General features: G+C 42.2%; 1 protein-coding gene and 1 long non-coding RNA gene across 5 annotated transcripts in view; one reads left to right on the forward strand and one right to left on the reverse strand.

Annotated features, from left to right (window-relative positions):
* Positions 1–341: 341 nt before the first annotated feature.
* Positions 342–20,956, reverse strand: LOC142361443 (uncharacterized). Of its 4 annotated transcripts, none has more exons than XR_012764072.1 (5): positions 20,627–20,956; positions 16,256–16,477; positions 11,778–12,022; positions 7,108–8,012; positions 342–6,351 (listed from the first exon to the last, which is right to left on the reverse strand). It is a non-coding gene; the product is annotated as an uncharacterized LOC142361443 (long non-coding RNA). The 4 variants fall into 4 exon arrangements; XR_012764071.1 differs by having other exon boundaries at positions 342–1,503; positions 2,387–8,012; XR_012764073.1 differs by having other exon boundaries at positions 342–8,012; positions 16,256–16,473.
* Positions 13,771–25,333, forward strand: part of HPGDS (hematopoietic prostaglandin D synthase) — a 31,553-nt gene continuing 19,990 nt past the window's right edge. The window contains exon 1 of the mRNA XM_009936973.2: positions 13,771–13,865. The gene's annotated coding sequence lies outside the window, so the exon portion shown is untranslated. The remainder of the gene's footprint in view (positions 13,866–25,333) is intronic.

The raw sequence follows: 25,333 nt of genomic DNA on the forward strand, positions 1-25,333 counted from the left end.
TTGTCCTGTCACTGGGCACCACTGAAAAGAGCTTGGCCCCATCCTCCTGACACCCACCCTTCAGATATTTGTAGGCATTTATAAGGTCCCCTCGCAGCCTTCTCTTCTTCAGGCTGAACAAGCCCAGTTCCCTCAACCTCTCCTCGTAGGGGAGATGCTCCAGTCCCCTCACCATCCTTGTAGCCCTCCGCTGGACTCTCTCCAGTAGCTCTTCATCTTTCTTGAACTGGGGAGCCCAGAACTGGACACAGTACTCCAGATGAGGCCTCACCAGGGCAGTGTAGAGGGGAAAGAGAACCTCCCTCGTCCTGCTGGCCACACTCTTCTTGATGCACCCCAGGATCCCATTGTCTTTCTTGGCAGCCAGGGCACACTGCTGGCTCATGGTTAACCTGTCGTCCACCAGGACACCCAGGTCCCTCTCCGCAGAGCTGCTCTCCAGCAGGTCCACAAAAATGATGAAAACTATGACTCCAGCAGGTCCACAAAGATGAAAACTATGACTCTTCTGGGGTGAGGATGTGCATATTACAAGCAAACACCTGATCTCAACCAAATTACTTATAGTTTCCATTGACTTGCTGAGGGATTTAATAATTTTTTTTTTATTTAAACTGTGTAATACTATGAGACTTTTTTATTTAAGTATTGATTTCCAATATTTCTCTGATGCATAGAGGTCTAATACAGCTGGATTACTAATTCAGCAGTCTTAGTTCTCTTTGTTTGAAAGATATCTATGCCTAAGAATTAGGTAAAATATTTCTTCTGGCAAATCTAATTACAACAGCACTTTCATAAACTTTCATAAGTTACGTTGATTGTATACAGTACTCATGAGCTGAGAACTACATTTCCTTGTGTTTATCATCCATAACAACAAGAAAATTTGCTTCCAGGCTTCTGCCTCCACTATTTCAGAATGAAAGAGTGATTCAGGACTTGCTAAATAACCCTCCCATCCTGTGACTAGGAAGAGAGTCACTGATTTCAAATTTGGTGAAGAGACCACATTCAGGAATGTGCCCCAACAGGGAAGAGGACAAAAATAGCTATAGATCATAACATTGGTGGTTTTGATATCCATGATCTATCTTCTCTACTCAGTTTATTACAAATTAAGATCACCATTTGGCCACCGCGATGATGCCACTTAGGAATAAGTGGTTTTGAGTGTAACTTAGTCATCAGCAGGCAGGTTGTTTTCACATTTCTGTTGTGTAGTATTCAAAAGTATTTTGCATAGTGCTAAGAGTGTCCTAAATTTGCATAATTTACTTAGGCAGCAAAATTTTTCCAAGAGAATAACACAAGTCCACAAACAGTTCTGGGTTCTTATTTCTGGTGAGTGTAGGATCACCAACTCCAGTCACAGTTCTGGCACTCTTGTTGAAGAAAGATACGGACTTACTGGAATGAGGCTAGCCCAGGGCCACAAAGATGATTAAGGGACTGGAGCATCTTTCATACATGGAGAGGCTGAGAGCGCCAGGGTTATGCAGCCTGCAGAACAGAAGGCACAAGGGATGTTATCAATGTATATAAATACTCAAAGAGAGATGGGGTGAAGATAAGCGAGTCAGACTCTGCTCAGTGGTGCCCACAGATAGGACAGGAGGCAATGGATATATATTAAAGCACATGAAATTCCATCTAAACACAATAATACACTTTTTTACTGTGGAGGTGGTCAAGCACAGAAACAGGTTGCCCAGAGAGGTTGTGGAGATATTAAAAACCCAACAGGACACAGATCAGAGCAACTTCTAGCTGCCCCTTCTTGAGCAGGGGGGCTGGACTAGAAGATCTCAAGAGGTCCCTTCCAACCTAAACAACCCTAACCTTAGCACCAAAACCTGCAGCAGCAACACTAGAAAAATTAATCGATTACTGCTATGTTCTTGCACAAGTAACCTCAATTTTTGCATCATCTTTAGTTTTCATTGGGCTATGAGTAACTGCAAATAGTTCCTATTGATTAGCCTCTAGTTGGTGGATAATGTGAGGAAATGAGGTCAAAGATAGCTTCAGCAATGGAACAAACAGATCATCTGCAGCATTAGCTAAAGTGTTTGCAACCAAAGTCATACAAAGGGCAAATCCTCTTTCCAGCAACTCATTGTGCATTGTCTGTGATTGCTTTTGGTTCAGTTCTCCGCTTAAAAGAGCCTACATAAAATAAACCTCGTGAGAATGTGTAAACTATGCTAAATAAAGAGTGTGCGTGCCAAAACTTTTTACCTTTTTTTTCCCCCCAAAGAATGCAAATACATTCCTGAGCCACTGAGTAACAAAATCGACAAACTGTGCTTCTACAGGTGACAAAATTCTCTTTTGCTTTCAAACATCAATGAGCACATATAACTACTCCCAGACGATCTCTTACCATACTTTCATTCCAGAGCACTGTGATGTGTCTCATGTGGCGTCCTCAAAGCCCTTACTCCATCTCAGGCTGGAATGGAGATGTTACTCTTCAGCTTCTACTGGGGATATAAATCTCCACAGAAAACTCAGAAAAGAGGGATCATGAAATCACAGAATAGTTGTGGTTGGACTTTTAAAGGTCATCTAGTCCAACCTCCTGCAATGAGCAAGGACATCTACCACCAGATCAGGTTTCTCAGAGTCCCATCCAACCTGACCACGAATGTTTCCAGGGACAGGGCATCTACCACCTCTCTGGGCAACCTGTGCCAGTGTTTCACCACCCTCATTGTAAAAAAATTCTTCTCTTTATCCAGTCTAAATCTCCCCTTGTTCAGTTTAAAACCATTACTCCTTGTCCTATCGCTACAGGCCCTACTTGAAAGTGGCCCCCATCTTTCTTATACGCCCCTTTTAAGTATTGAAAAGCTGCAATAGGTTTTTCCAGAGCCTTCTCTTCTCCAGGCTGAACATCCCTAACTCTCTCAGCCTTTCCTCACAGGGGAGGTGTTCCAGCCGTCTGATCTTTTTTATGGCCCTCCTCTGGATCTGCTCCAACAGGTCAATGTCTTTCCTGTGCTGAGAGCTTCAGAGCCGGACACAGGACTCCAGGTGGAGTCTCACCAGCACAGAGCAGAGGGGCAGAATCACCTGCCTTGACCTGCTGGCCACACTGCTTTTGATGCAGTCAGGGTATGGCTGGATCTTTACTTCACTAGCTGCATTTTATAATCTGTGGACTCTTCTCATTTCCTTTCTGACCAGAATTATTCTCATTTATGGTAAGGGATTAGCAGTGCAAGGCGTAGGCAGATAACACCGCTCCCCTTTTTTTATATCGACTTCCTTAAATGAATGTACAACTTTAATTTCAGTTACTTTAACTCAACAGCTTTCAGAAGTTTGCAAAACATTATATTAACTATCAATAACACAAAGCTACTTTTATTTCTTCCAACACTGTGGTAAAAACATCAGAAGAACTCTCCAATAATTTAGCAGTTTCTTTCGAGGAAAAACAGAAGTGTATTACTGAAAGCCTGCATAATACCAATTTGGCTAAAAGAAAAATTAAAAGGAACTTGGTAAGTTTACTGACATTTTAAAAAAAGTGGAAAGTTCGAACCAGAAAGTACTCAGTAGGGAGCATTTTAATATGGAAGAAGAGCCATGTGCAGCATGGTGAACATATTCTGCAAGATTTTTCTGTTGCCTGAAGACAGGAAATCCATTTATCAGGATTACGTCTTTTGCAGTGAGAAGAAGATAGTGTTCACCACTTGAGGAGACTGTACACTTTTCACACTCGGCACCGAAGGAAATGAGAGAGTATCATCTCATGTTGGGGAAAGCAGCAATTGGGAAAAGAGAATAAGGGGGAAACAGCATTTGAAGAGAGACAGCAGTACCCAAGCACCAGGTCTCTGTCTCTCTCTCCAGTATACACCAAGACTACAAGCCTGCTTGCACAGAGGCAGGGGTCTGTGCAGGACACGGCACTCAGCCTGCGAGCTCTCAAAGGTTTTAGCTCTCACTTTGCCATGAGTGTAGACTGCGTCACTCCAGCTCTGACTGCCACCCTTTGCGGAGGGATCTAGTGCCCTGTCTGAGCTACCAGCATTTGCTGCGTGATGGGAAAGCAGCAGCGCTTGCTACCTGTACATCAGCAGGGAGACTGAGATAGAAATGAGATGAGGATGGCTTGGGTGGCTTCTAGAAAATCCAGGGGACTACCCGGATAAGCAAAAACTCCCCTAATCACTCATTTAGACAGGTCAGGAGATCGGTAGAGGTGAGAAAGCTGCCTGCAGGCAAGATGCCAGACTGACAGCGTAACAGTTAAGGTAACAGTTAAGGTTGGACACATACCTCTGCTTTATCTTTAGGCATCCAGCCCGCCTGGTGCAACCCCACCCTAACAAGGCAGTCAGCTCCTCCAAGCCCCATGTTGCAACCTGCTTCCCTCTCTTCCTGCCACTGTCTGAATCAGTGGAAACAAAAGGGCACATTGTCTGAGCGGGTGCATGGTTTCATCACCACTTCCACAAAAGCCGGGCACCAAAAAAGAAAACCCTGTCTCAGTTTCAGTCCCCTGCAGAAATGCAGTGAGTATTTGACACATAGAGGGCTGGGGAGAGCCTCTATCACTTGTGGGCTGCTGTGTATTCACAGTTTTGATGCTTAGTATAAAATAACATTGTGTGTCATACTATGTGCAGTAAGACATTCCTTAATAGGTCAGAACTCCACAAGAAATTGCAGGTAAGGAACCGTCTTAGTTATTAAAACAGTAAAAAAAATAAATCCACCATGGAAACAAGGACAACTTGCACAGGTACTTAATGCTCTTGGGGGAAAAAAAAAATATCTATTTTCGCTAATAAAAACACACTTACAGATAAAGATGATGTTGCGAAAGCCTTAAGATTACAGCAAATATTTTGGATAAGACATCAAAATAGTTGTAGTTCAAGCGATTTATGTTTTCCTATGATTTTATGAGGGTAGAAGGAATGGTCCAAAATATGTACGAGTAAATCAAATGTTTTACGTCAATGTTGAAGTATTTTTTCCTTCCCACAGTAGACAATGACAAAAATATCAATGTCCACAACACTGCAGAACTTGGTCTTTTCACATGGTACACTTTTAACCTTTTGTTGTTGTTGTTCCTTTCTGGTAACAAAGGACTCTCAAACACCAGTTGCATCCAAACCCAGAAGCATTTCTGGTGAAGTGCCAGTTGTACTTGTCTAACCCTCTAAGTAGTGGTAACGCTCCAAGTACATGCAGCGAACACGAAGAGTGAGCTGCTATGCAAATACCACTGCAGTTTGCCATGAAGACTTTCTGTATTTCAAAATCAAAACCAAAAAAAAGTACTATGTATTTAAGAGCAAAATATTTGTAGCCCCTTCAGTCTCACAATCAATATTTGCTGGGTGGATGAAGTCAGTTATATGGCAGCATCTGTGAAAAGCAGGAAGCTCTCTTCTGATTTTCACTCTTTAAAAGTCTGCAGTTTATGGAAAAAAGGAGACGAACAAACAACTGAAGGATGGTGGCCATCTGAAAGTCTTTATATTTCTCAGAGATTGTTATGGTTTCTGCATGTCCTGCAAAGAAAAGGGGGAGGAGGAGGGCAGACACAAACAATTTCATGATACCGTGATTGATGCAGGACCAGACATTCAAAACCAGAAACCTTTTAGGAACAGCTCACCAGGCAGGATTCTTGATCATTTCAAACTTCTGAAAGGGAAGTGACAGTGAGGTGGAATGTGTTCTGACCTTGGGAAGGCAATAAAAGCACTGATACTGACCTTGAAAGGCTCGTCTCTGGAAAGATGGAGGCATTTCACATTGTTTTCTGTTGTGCTGAAAAGACAAGACGACCAGTCCAGGAATCCTAGCAGGGCAAGCTCTGATCTTCATATGAATTAAAGCTCAAATCACTGCAGTTGATGAATAACTTTGCACTGACAGAAAACAGTAATAGAATTGTTTTTATGTAAGATCACTTTACCCAAAAGCGACTTCCTCCAGCTACGTCACTTTGCTTGGTGTCCTCTCTGCCACTTTGGAAACTGTACCATTATGAGCAAATATTTCTGGCTGATTGCTGATGATGGACACATGTTGCCTACCCAGATGTATCCGTGGCACTTAATAATACCTCCAAATATCTCCTCAAATCTAAAAAGTGTGTGTTACCAGAAAAGGTAGCATTTCTTCCATTTGGCCTCTACAGAAGCAGTGTAAAGACAAGAGTGTTTGCAGTTCTGCTCTGCACTTTCATAATTACCACTATATCTGGTTACCACAGCAGGAACGTAGAGCACAATGGCTGTTGGAAACTGCATTTTGACCCAGACCATCCTTCCGTGCCCCATGCTGGCAGGGCTATTTTATGCTCTCTGGCACCTGAGAAAAAGGAAAAGAGCAGACATCCCTCTCTGTTCTCCGGAGCTGCGAGAAGAGAGTCTGAAGCCAAAGGCTATCTCTGTTGCTCTTCCTGCAGAGCTCTTCCCAATTGATTCTCATTCTAATCATGCCTGGCATTTGTTAGTTTTTAATTAGTTTTGCAGTTTACACCTGTGTAACATCAAACAAATAGTAGCTCCCTTCCCCTTCTGCTGCACTTCAAGCCACTAAACAAAAGACACTGCCTTAATATATTTAACATTTGCACCTCATCAACTGCAGAAAAGCACAAGACAGAGATAAAGCAGTAAAGTATTTGTGGCTAGATTTAGAAAAGGTGTCCAGGTCTATGCACCTAGCTTTGTGCTTCTTTACATTCTATGGGCAAATCAGGAATACAGCTGCCTACCACACATGGTGACCTGTGGTTTTGCACCAAAAGCTTCCAGCAGCTGGAAGCACCCTTAAAGACAGGCCCACAGGTCTGAACACAGCATCGACCCAAAAGAGGACGTGAACGGAGGCTGGGAGGCCAGGCGATTGCGCTATGGGCAGGGCAGCACACGTTGGCTGCAGTCCCCGTCAGCCCCAGCCAGGCACCAGCCCCACCACGCACCACGCACCCGGCTCGTCCGGGAGCACACGGGCTACGTGATCAGGCTGCGCTTGGGCAAGAGCTGTCTGTGTGCAGCTTCAGAAGCCATCAGACAAATGGATGGGGTGAAGAATAGATGAGGCTAAACCCCTTGTACCCACCTAATTTGCTTTTTCCATACCCAGTATAAATTTGTACAACAAACACCTGAGTAACTTCTCTTTAAGCACTTCAGACTATTGCTTAATTCAGCGAGGAAAGATAACAGCTAGCAATCCATATATGAGATTATTTTTCTTTTGCTATCGTCTTTGAGAAGCAGAACACACAAAGTCCCTTTCTGCTTAAGCACAAAAGAATAAATGGATTATCTCCATGGTCATAAATCCAGGACAATGTTCTATTTGCTTCTGTTGATTTTCTTTTGACTTCCACACTCAAAGCTTCCCTGGTTTTTGAGTTCATATTTGTTTCTGGTGCACAGAGACAGAGATTCATCACTTCTTCCTCCTGTCTCTGCAATCGGTTCCGATAACTGCCCCAGTCTCTTGGTGTTTATTCTTCCTCAAGATTAACCATCAAAGACATCCAGTGTTTCAGCTAAAAAAGTTCATTCCTCACCTGGTATTTTCAATAGGGTTTTCTTATATGTGTTATACCTATGTTTCCTCTAACCTCCTTCAGCATACCAATACACTAGGGACACAGTGAGTTTTAGATGTAGGCTAGCTATGGAATGGGGTAAGTTCTGTCATCTGGTAATAAATGCAAGTGTTCCTCTAGTGCATTTATGTTGGCTTTACCAGCACCGGTTTCTACTGTGATTAGAGCAGTTGCTGCTTGAAAGTCACTGCTGGAGTCATGGGGGACACCTGGCTCCTTTAAAAGTAGAATTCTGGTTTTTCAGCAGGATGAAGTGTTACATTTACGTGCTTCATAAAGCACCTACAACTCTGTCGTGTAGTAGCAAAACTAAGGCTTAGACATTGATCCTTTAGTCTCTTTCACTTTGCCAGATAACCCCCACATACTTCCAGGAACTGAAAACTTCTCGTACAGCAATCATCTGGAAAAAAACAAAAACAAAAACAAAACCAAATAGCCAGTGAAAAAAAAGAAAACCCCACGATCCCACAAAGTTTTTAAACCCTGTTCTTAATCCACCTCAGTTTCCTTGAAAGTGACTGTGATATCGAATGATTCATTTTGTTGAATCACTAAGGATGGTGTGGAGAGATTACTTTTTGGGGGAACTCTCACATTTCAAAAGATTGGATTGAAGGATTTCTCCTCCTCTTCAGCCTCTCAGTGCATATTTGTAAATGGGGAGCGTGGCCTCCCCACCCAGGTCTGGCTTCTGCTCAGGACTCCCCAGGGTCTTCCTAGCGAGACCATCCAGTACTTTTCATAAGATCAAGCAGCTTAATGTTTTTAAGAAGGCTTCTCTTTAAAAGCTTTTGATATTTGCTTGTTAAGCAACACATCTGTGTAATGTTATCCCTGCTGAGACTTACGTGGATGGACTCAGGCAGACAGCACATGTTGCGTTACATTACGAGGCTTAACATTTCATTAATTGCATTGGCCTACTTCTGTGAATCACAGATTATTCTCCTACTCATAAAGCACCTCTGATTCCTTTACGTAGTCCTTGATGCAATATGATACAACCGCAAGGGTTCACAAGGGGATGAAACCTCGTGATTTAACTATCCAAACATAAAATGACAGCATCTCCAGTTTTCATCAATACTTCAACCACATGCGCAAAATGAGGAACAAAGCTCTCTTATCTTCTGCAACTTGTACACAGATATTTAATTCTTAACTCTTCCTTCCCTTTTACAGAGGAATAACAAAACATTAATTGAAATGAAGAAAGCAGCTGACTGGCCCTGACTTGGCTATACGTTTTTTTTCAGTTCTATGAGGGAATTTCTTCAGGACGTAGTACAAAACAACGCATCAGTACAGAGACCACAAATGGGTACGGGTCAGCTGTCAGCTGACTTGCCAAGGACCTTCACTCTCTGTCTCTATGCTGAACTACATCTTCTGAATAGATGAACCCTCTGGCTACTCATTAAGAATTTGTGCTTAAATGTCCTGTATGCATGCAGCACCCTGTGAGTTGGGACGCCTGTCATTTCTCCTCTGCTAAGCCGGAGAAGCTATTAGGTTAAATGCATTCTATAGGGTAACTGGGTTTTCCTTATCTTGGCCAGTTTCCCCATAAATAGGAGTGCTAAGATTAAGAAAGTAAATAGTCTACCAGCTAGCTCAGGGCTGAGCATCACTTACAGTAAATGCTGAAGCAAATGCACTAGAAAAAGTAATTTCAAATGAGCCATTACAACCCTGCTCACATTCTCAAGTGCAAAAGCAGTACCTGAGACGAGAGCCCGCTGAAGGCAGCACAAGTCCTTCAGCCAGCTTCGCTGGGATTTGGATTTCATACACAACCAACTGCACGCGCGAACTTTCCTACTTCTTATTAATAAATCCAAGAGATCATTTCTGAAAGTATGCAACTGTGTCTCAAGGTCTGCTTTTTACTGCTTTTGCTCTCCAGGTAGCAATTTGAAGATTAATCTTTCAGCTGATGTTTTTCACCCTTCTATGCACAAAAGATCCATGCTGCCAGCAGCAGAGGAATAAAGTTATCAGCTAGACCCAACCCCCCCCAAATTGCAGGCTTCTCTGTAGTTGATTACTTCTCTAAGCTGTTCTGCTTCAAAAGCAAATCTTATTATTGCTCATTTAATGATCTCATTGATCATTAACCTTTGTCTATTACTAGAGCTACAGTAACACTGGAAGGACTTTTGATTAAGAATGGATGATTTCTTTCAAATGCATTCATGACTCTTCTGTATACTTCTTACAAAATACCATAAACAAAGCAATGCAATATGTGTGAGCAAAGCAAGGTGCAAATGTTAGAATGTGCTTATATTCACACAGATGGTGTTTTTAAAGTACACTCACTTTTTTTTTTTTTTGGTTTAGGTTATAGTTCAAATTAGAAAAAAAGCATTGAGAACATTAATTCACAATAACAACTTTAAACCTGTCAACATTTCCAAAAATAAATACCTGGTATTTTCAGTCCCTTCAGAGCACTTCTTTGAGCAAAACCTTGCAAACTTAAGCTGCATTTGCCAAACATTAGGTCCGTCTGAAGCTGAATTTCTCTGCCTGACTTTACTGCTTGCTGAAGAGAAGGCAAAATGCTGAGCTCTATCACATATAAAGATACACGGTAAAGCACCTTTGCTGTATTTTCAGATTTCTAAATATAGGCCTAATATCCCTCATTAAGAGGCTTAAAAATCATTGTAAGTATCATTATTCATTTCCTATATCTTATACTGAATGTTCATTTGCTCAGGTCTGTAATAGCAGCATAACACTGTAATTTAAAAAATAAAAAGGCAGGGAAGGGCTGAGGAAATTTCTAAGGCAGTGAACACGACAGCTATGTTTAAAGTTACAGTGAAATTTCAGGCTTGAGTGGATTTGTTGTCCTGGACACACCAGTAGATATACTAACTGCAGGTTACTAGTCTAGGTAAGATGGGCTTGTCTTATTCAGCGCAAAAGTTGGCTCACCGTAAAAGCCTGCTTGGGATTCCCCTTCCTGCAGCGTGGTCATGCACTGACTCCCATTTCAGCTCAGGGGGAGCTGGACCCTTGCTGTTCCCAAAGCGAGCTGTCAGGAAAGGCTTCTGCTGCAGATGTTTCTACTGACACGCACGGTAAGGGCAGAGACTTACAACAAAACATGGGCAAAAGCATGAGATACTGTGTCTGGTTCCAAATCTTCTCCTTGATTATCAACTCTGGGGCGCAAGGTGAAGCAGTGACTGGGAAAGAAGAGGTGGGGAAGGGCTGGCCACAAGTCAGTAGCCAGAATGATCCCGCAATGCTTAGGGAATCATGGGGCAAGAGATCTAGCCTGCAGTGTACTGATTCCATAATAGCCTGTCAACGCTCTGAAAGGGACATCTGCTGAACTAAATCTTGGATTTAATTTTAATCCACGTGGCTTCATCTGCGTTTATCTAGTGCTTTCAAGCTGAGTGGCAAGCCTCCGTGCTGACCAAGGAAGAAAATATGCCATTTAGTTAATATCTTCGCATCCCCGTATAAACTGCACAGCAAGCACCCTTTTGCTGACTTGATGACCCCATGCTATCACCAGACACACACCCGCAAAGCCGTCCACGGGGCTCGGCTGATCGCAAGCAAACTAGACTTTGTTCCATGACCAAAGGGCAAATTGTCAAAATGCAAACTGCCTAGATGGGGTGTTTCACCACAGATCCTTCTACAAAAAAGGCGCTGCCACCATCCGAGGGGAAGGTGTCTGGCCTGGATGGAGGTCTCTCCACTTAGGTTTTACATACACTTTGTTTAATAGATTATGATCTTGACCAGTTTGTTCTCCCAGTCCTAAAGCTTCCCAAAGTTGGACAGAAGCGAAAGACACTGTAGGCAAAGAGCCTGGTGCAACAGTGATTCACTGCATACAACTGGCAGTTCAGCGAATTTTTCATGCCGTCAACAGCTGTCGCAGGCCAAAAGGGCAACAGGAATGGGGAGCTTAATCTGGCAGAAATCATCAACAGAGGGAGCTAAGGTTAAATCAGTCCAGCGCATTACTAACTTCATTATTTTAAACTTGCAGGCACAAATCACTTCTTGTTTTAGGAAGCACAGGAACTTCTTTGATCGTTCACACGTGCAACGAGCAGAATCTGGCAGAAAGGCAGAATCACTTTTCAGGAGATGAAACCTACCTCCTGATCCTGCGAAGAGCTGCACTCACCTGAGTAATATGTCCTTTGTAAATCCCACTGTTTGTATAACTGCACTCCCTGCCAGACTTTAAGGTGTTCAGAGCAGCGCCAATGGGAGGAAATGATGCTTGTCCACGATACGTGGCCTGAGCATGGCTTCCACTGGACAGGGACTGAGTTACCCATTTTAAAATACAAAGTTGAAGAGTTGGTCCTCATCGTAGTTCTGCCATAGGTTGAGAAGACATTTTCCCTCATCCACATTAAAGATTTCCTAGGGGCAAAGTGAAAAAGGGCTTTTTACTACCTTGTCAGACATTTGAGGTGTAACTGTAGTGCAAAGAAGTGCTTGTGCTTTACACCAACTCAACAAAGAAAACTCTAGGAAAGAAGGCACAGTTTTAACTCATTAACTATCTCACATTGAAAGTAAAAGCTAGATTACCGATGATCTTTCTAGTGCTCTACAATGTATTATTACCACTGGCAACCCAGCCAAAGTAGGAGGTAACTGATGTCCGTTAACCAGAACGTGCAACGTATTGCTGTGTTCCACACTCTGCTCCAGCTTAAAATAAATGAAACTCCTTAGCGGCTCAAAATGTTGCAAAGATTTGTAAAATAAGTTTGTTTTGTATTACTTCCATTTACTTGTCTCCAAGAGCAAAGTCTGTGAGAACCATAAATATTGCTTCAATTTTCTGCTGATGAAATGGGGGGGCGGAAATCTGCTCCTCTGCGACTGAAGGCGCTGTCATGCCCCATAGAGGCTGCTTTATATACAATGAACAATTAAAAACTGGTGAAATAGGGTTTTACTTCCGCCACTTTAAACTTACTTTTTGGGGTGTACTCAAAACCACCCCCACCCCCATTGACATGCTGGAGAAGAGGAAGATTGAAGCATGCATTTGCAGTCAAGGCAAGTTCAAAAGCATGGAAGTGCCACCGTTGAGGTTGGCCTTGACAATTTGGCTCAAAACTCAGATGACACCAGTCCCAATTAGCATCATTTTGGGTGGGTATTCTTTTTTAAAAACTTTGTTAGCCGTAAAGGCAGCTGGGGGTTCAAAACTCAGCTGCTGACACCAGGGGAAAACATGTATTGCATGGAAATGGGTTGACTTGTGGCAAATGATTAATCATGCGAGCTACAAACATCTGGCACCTCCTCATCTCAGGAGGGAGTGCTTTGGTTAGCGCTGCTCTCTGCACCTGCGAAGGAAGCCCACAACCATTTATTTATACAAAGTGATCAAGGCCTCCAAGCCGGTTTGTGTGAGACATATCAGGCCTATGTCTTTAGCACCCGAAAGCTTTGCTCCATCGCTGCCGCGTTCTGGTTGCACACAAGGAGGAAAGCAAAGCATAGCAACATTGAACAGACGTTGTTCAGGTCAAAGTACAAATGGATTGAAAAAAAAAACAAAAGACAAAGCACAACATCCAGCAGAGATAAGAAGAAATAACATCACAGAGCTCTAACTACTAATGTGCATTACTCATGGACAGAGTTTGCTCGAATCCTCTTTCCCCTTCTTCACGGATAACAGCAAAAAATATATCTTAAATCACTTTGTTCTTTATGACAAAGGCTTGGAAGTTGTAACTTCTTTTTCTGGTTGTTTTTATTTCTTGCCCCTCTGTTTTAAGGATATTGCAGCTAGTTAAGGCATTGTTCTATAATTAAATCAGATACTTAGATCAAGAGCACTTCACCTCAGTTAAAAATAATCTAAGACGGCCATTTCTTGGCTTTCTCCACACTTCTTACATTTAAAAAAAAAAAACTCCCATCATCTGACTCAGCTCCCCAGCGTCTATTTCTTTTTAAATGGCACTTTAAAGTATTTCTTGCCCTGGAACACAAGCTGAAAAGCTCCATTAGCCAATTTGCTGTACTACTCCAAAAAAGTCACAAAGCTTGCTTGTTATCTCAGGGAATGATGCATTTGCTTTGTGTGTGAGAAGGGGGAGAGAGAGAGTCATGATGGCATACTTGTCACGGGGAGTGGTTTGCATATTAATAAACAGTATATATGAGCCTTTTCCACTGAGACCAGCACTCAGAGGGACTGCTGTGTGCTGAGGAAGGGACCCTGTGTCACTGCAACAGAGTGAGTTCTGTTTTGGCTTCGCTTACTGCCACATTCTGGCTCCTCTCTTTCCCCTTTCTTCTTCTAATCCTATTCTGCCCTCCCTAGGGCTACTGTTATACCAGCTGCGTGGGGGTTCGTCTTGGCAGTTATGCTACATTTACAGCAAATACTGAGAGTATTTCATTTTGGGTTTATTCAACGTGAGTCTCTGACTGGTGCTACTGGCATAGCGAGGGATAACCACGAGCTCTACACAGTGGTTGCAAGGGCAACTCAAGTACCCCATCTATACACCTTCTCTGCTACTTGCGGGCGTCTTTAAACTGCCCGCTGTACTTAGGACACCTGTACAATCACATGCACTGTTGCAATCAGACTTCAAAACTTCTGGACTGCTTTTCTAGAGGCAAAAAAGGCAGATGCCTAGCCTGTTGTGACAGCAAGCCCCTGTTTCTCACCAGTGCCTGATGCTAGCCTTACTGAGCTGCTTTGATAATCAGGGTACTTGCCGGAGAGACACCTTCCTCATCAGCAGAGCAGCAAAAAGTTGGTGTGGGAAGCTCCTGGCATTCTGCAGGGAGTTTCATTAACTGAAAAACCATTTCAAAGCAATATTCTATTATATGTAAAGGCTGATGTCTATGCATCCACTTACATAACCAAACCAAATCTAGGCTAATGTCAGAGGAATTAGATGAATACTAAGCAGCACCAACCAATTCTTCCAGGTCATTTTTGTACACTGTTCTGTCCATTTTCCAAATTCCTGTCTTCTGGTTCACCAATGGATTAACATACTTTCGTCTTAATTCCCACCATTATTCTATAGAGGGAAACCTCCTGCATCTGCTTCCACCTGCTATATTTTTCTCCTTTTCAAAGGTCACAGGGTTTTTTTATTGTTGATTTTTGCCTTTTACTTCAAAAAGATATTCTGAATATCTGTTCAGGATTCTTTTTTTGTCATTACATTCTAACTGCTGTCATTTGCCTGTGTGCGTAATCCTCCTGCGCACATTTCCTCTGTTAAAAGCCATACTTTATTCACTTGTTCATCTCAAACTATCCGAGCAAACAAACTGTAGCTATTAAGTACTTTTCCTGGACTTCTATACTCCTTATAACTGTTTGTAAACACTGGTACTTTCATACTCAAAACCTAAAACTTTTGTAAAACAAAAAAACCCCAAACAAATCGAAAACCTTTATACACAAAGGTCTTTTGTAAGTTTTTTTGTTTATTCTTTTGTTTTCTTTAATCCAAACTAGAATCCACCTCTCCCTAAAAATGCATACACCATGTGAATTACTCCATGCCACAGATGTACACATGCCCAGACACACAATCAAATCTATTTGGCTATAAATAAGACTGAATCTCGCCAAATTTTAAACTGAAAATATACACAAAAAAAATTCTTTGTGTTCTGGGTTTGTGCACATGTGAGTGTGTCAGCCAGTTGTCTTCAGTGCTGCACACTCCTGTGTCACCAGCAAATGTACTCTGCTGCTCTAAGGGTTGGCTGTTAAGATTTCTGGCTGCTGTTTGCCATACACAACCTTCTTCTGAGCAGTTAGAAAGCAGAAGTAATTGACGACGGCGCTCACTTTCAGAATACCTTGACCAAAATCTTACTGGCAAGCAATTACACTCCCTAGGAGTCACTGACATATTGCTGGTGTTGGATAGGTAAGCAGCATGCCATGCTACTAAAAGCTGTGCTTATTCACCTCAGTTGAAGGCTTATCATATATGTTTGAATATCAAACGGGTGAATTTTACACCCTTTTGCCAGTTAGCCCAAGGGAGGGGTGGAATAATAATCTGCCACGTCCTACATACGTGTTTTAAAGTGTCATCATTTTAAAGAACCTCACTTATGCAGAGTCTATTTGCTAAAATTCCCATAAAATAAGCTACTACAATGAACTGAAAAAGTGAAGTGCTTAATTTTGCAGCTCTTCAGAAGCAACTAGAAACATTGCTGAAATGAGTCTGTAAAACATGAGAATGAAATGGGATAGGAGAGAAAACAAGGACATTCAGATGTGCCAAGCACACATCTATGCTTTGTATTTGGGTAGAAGAGGACAAAGGAAGAAGGAGGACAAAGAAGGGTATACAGAAAGGACGGTTTGAAAGGTCTCACAACCTTTCTTTAGTTGATGTTTGACAACAGGAAAGAACAAATGTGGAATACCAGTCTCTGTAACTGTATGACTCGGGCAAATGAGAACTTTGTGCCATGGTACTCTGGGGCAGAGCAGGGAACCTGCAGCGATGGGCACTGCTCCAGAGCCAGATGCTGCCTGGTGTTTCCATGAGCCAAGGTGAAATCAGCTGCAAACAGCTGCTCAGACACTACTTTCTTCTTGTGTAGGGACAGCTAGGCTGGGGTTTTACATACCATGCAGTCTGTGACCATAAGGCATGTGGTCTTGGATGTTTATAGCTGTCCTCTAAATGGTGACAATAGCTTATGGGCAAATCTAGGTGATCCCCCAGGCTCCTGGGCAGGTGTTACTCAGGGCTGTAGCTCCACTCTTCCCGGTGTTGGTCTTCTCAAGAAGACTGGCAATGTCCAAAGAGCGCTTTAACAAGGTCCTCCGTCTCCTCAAGCTCACTCTGGCTGTGAAAACAGTGAATAAAACTTTGTCCGATCTCACCCATCCCAACTACAGGGAACATATATTGTCCTGAAAAACTTGCCTAATCCTTTTTCTTTCATTCCTGTAATTTTTTTTATTTTTGGCAAGTTGTACAGTGGATTCACAACATGTGACTGTTCAAGAGCAAAGTGGTTTAGACTAGCAGGGGGAAGGAGCCGGTGGTCATACTCCCCCTTGTACATATACACAGACACACACATACACGTGGCTGGGGTAGGAAAAAATCCCTCATTTTTTCACATCCAAGGCAAGATGCTAGGTGGCCAAGACAGTTGTTATACAAATTACTGTGCTGGACAAGCTTGAGAGTTCAGGAAATGAACATGAAGTCATCCTGGCAAAGCGAGCAGCTGCCTTTGGAGAGCCGACTAAACCACTTAACACACGCAACGTGGCTTGCAACTACACTCTTTGCTTTGTAGGGATATTGTGAGGCTGCTGACTTATCTGAAGACTACACAGACAGATGCAAGGCATGAATTTTACAGGAATGATTGGTGTTGGCAAGAATTGAGATTATTTGGGCTTTTTTCTACCACAAAATGCTTCAGGGAATTCTTTAAACATTTGATGAGGAAATAAAAGACTTAAATAGTCTCTCCTGAGAAATTCTCCTACACCACTCCTTAGTCTGCATCTTTCCCGTGACATCTCCTCTTACAATTTTGTTTACCAGTGTTTCACGGTCTCAGGTGTGCAATTTATGCATTTGAAGCTCATTACAGCTTGGGAGGCTGCAGAAAACGTTTTTAAAAGTTATTCACATGAAACTGGGGCCAAGTACCTGCAAACCAAAAGACTGAGGATCAGATAGAAAGCAAAGTCATCACAGATGCTGAGGCCCCAAACCAAAGAGCCTGGCACGTGAGGCAGGAGCAGCAGCATGCTGCCGAGGCAGGCCAGCAAAGCCCTGTCCATCACTGTCTCTCTGCCTCCTCGTACCTGCTGACGTGTTAGCACTCCCTCATTCACTTCAGTTAAAATAAATGGGGTGAGCTTCAGATATCTGAATTCTTATCATTTTGACTGCAGCTGCCTGAGGAACAGTCATGTGAAGAGCAGCAGCTACGAAGTCACCTTGGAGAAACCCAGTGGCCCCTGGTGTTCTCCTTCTACAACAGTGTTGACAGCGAGCACTCATTCACTGTCTGGTCACATTGGACTCTCACCTTCAAAAAAGCCTATCAGAATAAGCATTTTTATAATCCTCCTTTTTCACTGAGAATTGTTTTTCCCACATGTTCTTGAAGGATTTTTCTACAGCTCTGATTTCCCACGTCAGCAAACCAAGCCTGGAGCTTCCTTGGACAGATAATTGCTTTAAGCTCTCCTCCAGCCTCTTTTTTAAACCCACACATTGATAGATCAGGATTTCAAAAGCCCTCACTCACACAGCAGAGCTTTACTCATCAGGTCACTTGATACACTCACATCATTAGTACTCCTCTGTAATCCCACTGCAATGCCTGAAAAACTCTGCTTATGTTAGGGAGGCTAATTTCCAGCACAGGTTGGAAATTACCAATGCACTGAGTACACACATGCAAAGTTCCACCTAAAAAAACCCATATGTGCTTGTAGCTGTGCATATATCTAATCTTGAAAATCAAGCTAAGGAGTACCAGGCTGCAACTATTACATTTGGGAGTTGTTATTTCAAAACTCAACCCTACATCAAATTGCATAAATATTTACTTCAGCTGATTGGTGTATTGACCAGAAAAGAGTGTGCAGATTTTCTCTCTTTTCTCTCCAAGGTCCAGACTGCTACCTAGCATAGAAAAAGAAGGGCTCAAATTAAAATGTTTATTTTCTATAATTGGGGCAGAGGGTGAAAAGAGACCATTGCTTTTCAGAGAGAGGGTTTATGTCAAACAGAGCTGACAGGAATGAGAATTACTCAAAACTTTTCATTTTACTCTGTGTCTAAACAGAGACTGCTGTGGAAAACTTCCATTGGAAGATTTGCAGTGTCTTCCATTATTCTGCCAGTATTCTCCAATCCTTCTCCTCCAAAAATGGGGCAGAAATTTTCTTATTTTCTTTGCTAAAGAAGAAATAATAAAAATATCTTTTGGCAGAAAAAGCCCACAAACCAAAAAATCATTAGTGGTTTTAGTTTTCAAAGGCTGAAAATATCTCTTAAGCATCTAATACTTTTGACTCCACATTAAAAGCAGGCAGAGTTTGGCGGGGGGTTGGACTAGATGACCACAGAGCTCCCTTCTTTCTGTGATTCTGTGAAAATGAGCATTTTGCCTTTTCACTGTGCAATAAGAGAGGACCATCCTGATTCTTTGATTCTCTGTTCCTAATGGGAATCCCAAAATCATTGCCTTCCCCATTTAATGGGCACACCATGCACAATACCTAGCATAACTCCCTGTTTTTTTTCAGGGAAAGGTGAAAGTTATTTGTCTTAATGTTACTTACAGGCAGATAAACAGCTTGGATTAAGCCAGTGCCTTCAGCAGGTAGAGTCACCAACATTCCCCACAGGCAGGGAGCCAGAAGGGCGACCCAGCCACTGGTTCTTGCTGGCATGGACGGATTTCTCACCATCAAAATGTTTTCCCTCTAGAATGGACCAATACATTGCTATCTCTGTCTGTAATTACAGCTCTGAATTTAGACATAAAATGTAAACACAGGGAGCCTTTAGAAGTAATAATTTTCCATCCAAGGGAAAAAAATTTAGGCATTCCAACAGCAACCAATTTGGTTCAGCAAGCAGCAGGGGAGCTGCATCTCGCACTGCCGCTGGGGCAAGGCCACTCTCCAGCTGGCTCCTGCCTTTTTGGCGCTGCTCAGGCAGAAAGTAACCAAGCACGTCTTCCTCCAAAGCTTTCTGACTGTTACGTTGGTGAAATAAAAAGGAAGAAATATTGGACACAGACATTTTCCCTCTTTCCTACCTTGATAAAATTGCAAAGTGCATTTTTAAAAAGTCTAAGTTATGGCAGTGGAAGATTTCCTTTACTTGCTTTCCACAACAACTATTTATTCTTGTCTCTCCAGTTCCTTCCTCTGAAAACTCAAAATTTAAAAAATGAGGGCAGGAAGACTCACTTGGACAGGGAAACATTTTTTAAAATTGAGGAAGAAGAACGTGGTTTTAATACTCTGCTCTCCAAATACAGGGATGAGGCATTTATATGTGTAAGAAAGACAATAAGCAAGACAAGCAAAACTGAACTTAATATTCCTAATGTTTCTCAGGTGAAATGAGGCAGACTAAGTCTCTTTCTGGATAAAAAAAAAAAAAAAGTCTTTCTTCGTACTCCATAAAATAACACAACTTTCCCCAGCCCCTAAGGATCAGATCCGAAAGTCCGTGCTTTGTACTTGGATAGGTCACTCCTGACAACAGCCAAAGGAAAAACTCTAATGTGTAAAGACTCTTTTGTCTGTATATACAAATAAAAAACCTCATACACCCAGACAGCTTCTCTCCTTTCCATTTCTAAATTGAATTTCCTAACTGACATTGGGACCACTGGGCCCTGTGACTGGCAGTGAGGAGGAGAAGGAATAGTTTTCCCTCTGGAATCCCAGTGTTGCCATAAATGGAAAACATTCAGCTGACACAGGTTATAGGAACTTCAGGCTGTATACGTGGCACGGTACATCCAGGACATCACAGAAAGACGTGAGTAAAAGGATGAACTGGCTGAAATTGCAGTGCCCCCGTACACACCTTGGTAGGATACCCAACTCAGGCTGCTGGGTATGCATCCTGTCTCAAACCGACTCATCGAATTTCCAGACCAAATTTGCAGAAAGACTTTGTAAAAAAAAATAGCAACTGCTTTAAAACCAGTAATAAAAACAGAAAGAAAAAAAATAAATCCAGCAAGCTTTTCAGCTTCAGCTAGATTATTGCTTAGAGAGGGCATGAACTCTGTTTCACACTTCATAAAGCAAGATGCTTCTTGGCAGAAAGACACCTGGAGGCTTACACAAGTGCAAGTGGGTTTGTTGTTCTACTTTCATCTTACAAAATCATGAAAATGGAATGCATAATATCAGCTCCAGCAACCCAAACACTCCAAACTGATAAAACAGCTTAATCTTATAATAAAATAAACAGAGGTATCCGTTGACTTTACCATCACAAACCAGTCCTCAGAGGGAGTTTTTCACCTTCCCCGTCAGACACGGCAGGACCTTCCCTTCTCGCGCCCTTCAGCAGGAACCGGCTTTCCTCCGGGAGACCCCAAGGTCTGCTCTCCCGGTGGCCGATGACAGGCCCCGGGTCCACAGAGGCAGCCCTAAGCTGTATTAGGACAGGGAAATGAAACGGAGCTCCCTCACGGACCGCGTCCTGGTCTGGTTGCAATGCAGGCAGGGCCGATGATGCCAGGCAGTGGAGAGATCCCCCCAAATTCCCCTTTTTGGCAGGCCCACGGCCAGGACAGTGGTGTGTCAGGTGCTAGGTGCTCCCATAAGTGACTCCTAAATTAATGATTAATCCTCACGTTAAATAAATATACACACAATGCAATGCATCATCTCTTCCAGGCAGACAGCCTGAGCCCCAGATTTTTAGAAATACCCAGATGAACCTTCACCTAACCCTACCAGTGTTGCTTGCTGAAGGAAACAGTTTGGGTTTTTTAAATCCTCGAACGATGGTGAAACCTTAAGGCAAGAAAACCCTTAGTTTCTCACAGTGCAAAGTACAATTAAAGGGGACTTTGCACTGCAAGGTCCTTTGTCAGACTTAGGACAGATGTGAACAACTAGCTCAACTGGTTTCACTCCCTCTGCCCCCAGCTCAGTCTCCACTGCCTGTCACCTCAAATATTAATAACCATATCCAAAATAAGTGAAATAAAGTGCTGCCTTTTGTCTTCATTCCCCCCCCTGCCGATTCACATATTGAGCATGTGCTTCCAGGTTTCTGCGTCCGCCACCAGCCTGAAGAACATTTCCTTGTGTTCCTTTGAGGGCTGGATTTTCCAAAACAGAGATGACACGCTGTTCCTCTACAAAGCCCAGCAGAGTTTTGATGTTTACTTTCACAGGGCGAGGGCTCAGGCTGGGCGGGCAGGGCTGTGCACCAGCTGACAGAGGCTGCCTGCCCTGGGTTACACCAGACACACACTGGAAACTTAGCTCAAACAGGCAAAATGCAGGCAGTGAACTTGTGATTTACCCTTGGAAACGGAGCACTGTCGTCCAGTAAGAGCAAAAGTGTTCCATACCTTGCAGACACCGGGACTGTTTGCTTCGGTATCCTCCCAGTATGTTCATATAGTTTTCAATTTGCCAGTATTTTTTCCTCTTCAGTACTAGTGCTATGTGAAATTCGGCATTTTAATTCTCAGACAATGACACTGATTCCTTCTTGGGCTCTGAATTTTAACTCTAATCTTGTTTGAAGTGTTCAAATTGATTGCTCAGTCCTGCTTCAACTGGAATAAAAGCATCCCAAATTCATCAGGTAATAGCGTATCTCCATAAAGACATGGACAGTCTTAAACTGAAACCTGTCGCAAGATGTCTTAAACACTTGTAATCTCAACCTGAATTTTGACTCATGAGGAATGTGGAGGATGCCACCTTTACACATATTTGACCTCCTCTTATTTTTTCTGCTTGATTTTGTCACTTGAGTGGCTCCAAAAGTTGAATTTAATCACAAGATCCACTAATCTTCTGTTCAAAGGTATGTTAAAGCCAATTAAGCTGGCTTTAAGAAAGCCGCAGAAGAAAGCTAGAAAATCAGCTAAGGGGGTCAACAACTTTGAAGTATTAAAGCTAATTTAGTAGTAAATTTAGACTAGTTGAGTTCAGTGCTTTGAAAGTTGTATGCAGTAAAACAGGGGCTGAGGTTTCCACAGGCGCTGTCAATGTAAGGCAGGACAGGTGTACAGGTGGGTCCCGGCCATGTATTCATCACTTTAGAAATTGAAAATCCACTGCTTAGATGGCAGATTTATTAGCAGAAAGTATCAGCCCGCTCCCGCTCTTACACATGCTTGGCTTTGCAACGAGCTCACCCGAACAGGTTAAATAGCACTAAGCAGGTGGCTAAATGTTTGCAAGTCTGGGCACTATGATTCTCCCCCCACCAACGTCTTCCAGTGTTTTTAAGCCATGACTAAGCTTCAAAAAAGAGAAATAATTTTAAATTCTTTTAAAGATCCCCCTAGCTCCCCCCCCAAAAAAAAAGGCACTAACTCAAACTCCCCAAATAGACTACTTTCCCCTAAAACTCACATTTCCCAATCATTTAGTAATTTTAGATATTTTAAAATTTTTTAAATTTGTTCCTCATGATCCATTTCTTTACAAAACACATGGGGAAACAAGATAAAGGAGAGTAAGGAAAAAACCCAACAACTTACTCTGTGTGTTTGGCGAAAAGCTATTCCAGACACAACCATTTATTTCATTTAGAAATGTATCTGTAGTTGTTTAGGAAGCGCTGCTCCTGACATTTCACAATGAATACAAATAAAAAATAAAACGTACAAATATTTACAAAAACATGTTTACAATAAAGCTATAGAGGCCTTTAAAATGTCAAGTATTTTTGGTAAACTCCTCGTAGGGTTGGGGTTTTTTTGTTCACAGACGGAAAAAAAATCATAAGCTTGAACGTGCATCAACACTGCAAATATTTGGTTACTCCTTACGGTGTATTCATCAGAAATTTGTTTAGCTTTGCTTTAGACATTTCAAACAATAGTTTCCACTGCTTCCTTGACAGACCAAAATATTCCACAGTCTACTACAACAGCCAGAAAGGCTTCCTGATCTTCAGCCAAAATTCCCTTTTCTTTACATCATCTCACTAGTCCTGATTATACATGTCTTTGTATATAAAGCTCTCCCACAGTAAGAAGGACACTGCTCTCTTTCAAAATACTCGCCACCAGATAAGTTATGCTTCACTCGTCTCCAGCCCGCTCCATATACAACTGTCTACCACCTTCCTCATGACTGTACCTTAAAATCTTCTATTTTTGTGCTTTTAAATGTCTTCCAGCCCTCAACTACTTTCTGTGAAGGCAGGCTAGAGGTAGCCGAGATGCTGGAGCCGTGTGTGAGTGGTGTAGGAAGTCCAGAGCCCTGGAGCCTCCATTACTGTTTGTAGAAAAGGCTCTGCGGACACCCCTAAAGAAGGGAAGCAGACACTGCGTGGGTTTTGCGTGTTAAAGGTCATATCCTCTCCACATGCAGACTGAATCAGTAGTATTTGCTTGCCTCTAAAAAAATAGTGAAGTAGGAATCAAGTGGGTTTTTTTTTTCCCTTTTACTCCCAGATCACTAAGTCATGCCTAATTTGAACCTCAGATACTACGGGCTCTTCTAAAAATGTTGTTCCTCACTCTCGAATGACCACACAAGATCAGCGGCATGGACAAGTTGGAAAAAGAAGCTACTATATTGTCTTTTCTTCTTATATCAAGTTTGTAGACATATAATCCAAGCATCCTGCATAATAAATGATACAGTATAATAACAAATAACAACATAATATAAGTATAATAAAGCATAATAAGTAATAAATCTGGGTACAGAATTTTAAAATAGAGTAGCACAGTTGTGCGACATCTAAAATATGCACGAAAATTTGGAATTGTCAAAATTTGTCTCTATAGAGAAAGAAAGTTACACCTGTAAGCAGCGTGCTGTGTTAACCAAGCAACAGACTCATTTTCTGGTAATTAACATGCCTAGAAAACTAATCGCATCCTAATGTAATTCATTTTGCCTGCAGGTTCCCTCTTTTATACAGTGCAAAGGAACACACTTGCTCGACTTAAAACAAATTAACTGTAGTGGTGTCTTTGTTTTGAAGCACTGGTAGATACTTCCATAGGTAACTCTTCTTGTCTACAGCAGCTTCCCTGCTGGGCCACCAGCTGTGAAAAATCTCCATTTACTGACAACCTCTGCTGATCCCGCTGCGTGCTGTAGGGCAACAGGTATCTTTCACAATAAATCAAGCAGCCTTCCGTGTGCTTTATTGCTGTGAAATTTTTTTTTGCCTTTGCTACTCTACGGACAGAAAGTATGTGTTTTTATTTTTGAGGAGAAAGTGGCAAAGGCAGCTTGCTCATCTTGGAGTGAATTAAGCACAAGCTTTCCCAGCTTCTGAACAAAGAGCCTCTCCCTTTAAAGTGAAAGCTGATGATATCATCTGCCCTCAAGCATACGTTTTCAAAGGCACGATGACTAAATAGGAGGTTGTTTCTGTTGCAAGGTTATGTAGTAGTGCTTACTCATTAAGAAAAAACAGTTCCCTTTCTTTCCTAGTGCAGATGATCTGTGTTGCACGCTTTACTGCTAACACTGAATCTAATGGATACAGAAGAATGGTAAATGACATGCAAGGTCTACTTTAAGGCTGAAAGGGTTTTTCTTTGGGGGAGGAGACAGATGATTGTTTTTGTTTCTTTCAGCCAGTACATTTAAGTCTCAGCTGAGTTCAAAGATCTCTCTTATTAAGGTGCTATGTGCACAGAGTTTAATAGCCTATTTTTGACTTAAAGGGGCCTTAGCTGTTCACCTTTCCTGCACCATCCTTGTACAATCAAACTCATGACTATTTTGTTTTGTTGCCTGTTACACTGAGAAACAAATGGCGCCTTCCTGCTATATGATTCCTAACTAGAACTGAATGAAGATAAATCCACGTGAAAAACTAACAAAGTAATGTCAAATTTTCTGTTGGCTTCTGTACAAGAACCTGAGAGAATTTGATGATTATTTTTCTCAAAACAACAGTGTAGACTAATTTTCATAGCAAAATTTTGCTTCTAAAATGACTCGGGTCAGTTGCCTATGCAACTAGTATAATA

This window comes from Opisthocomus hoazin, chromosome 5 (genome assembly GCF_030867145.1).
Source record: "Opisthocomus hoazin isolate bOpiHoa1 chromosome 5, bOpiHoa1.hap1, whole genome shotgun sequence".
Lineage (NCBI taxonomy): Eukaryota > Metazoa > Chordata > Aves > Opisthocomiformes > Opisthocomidae > Opisthocomus > Opisthocomus hoazin.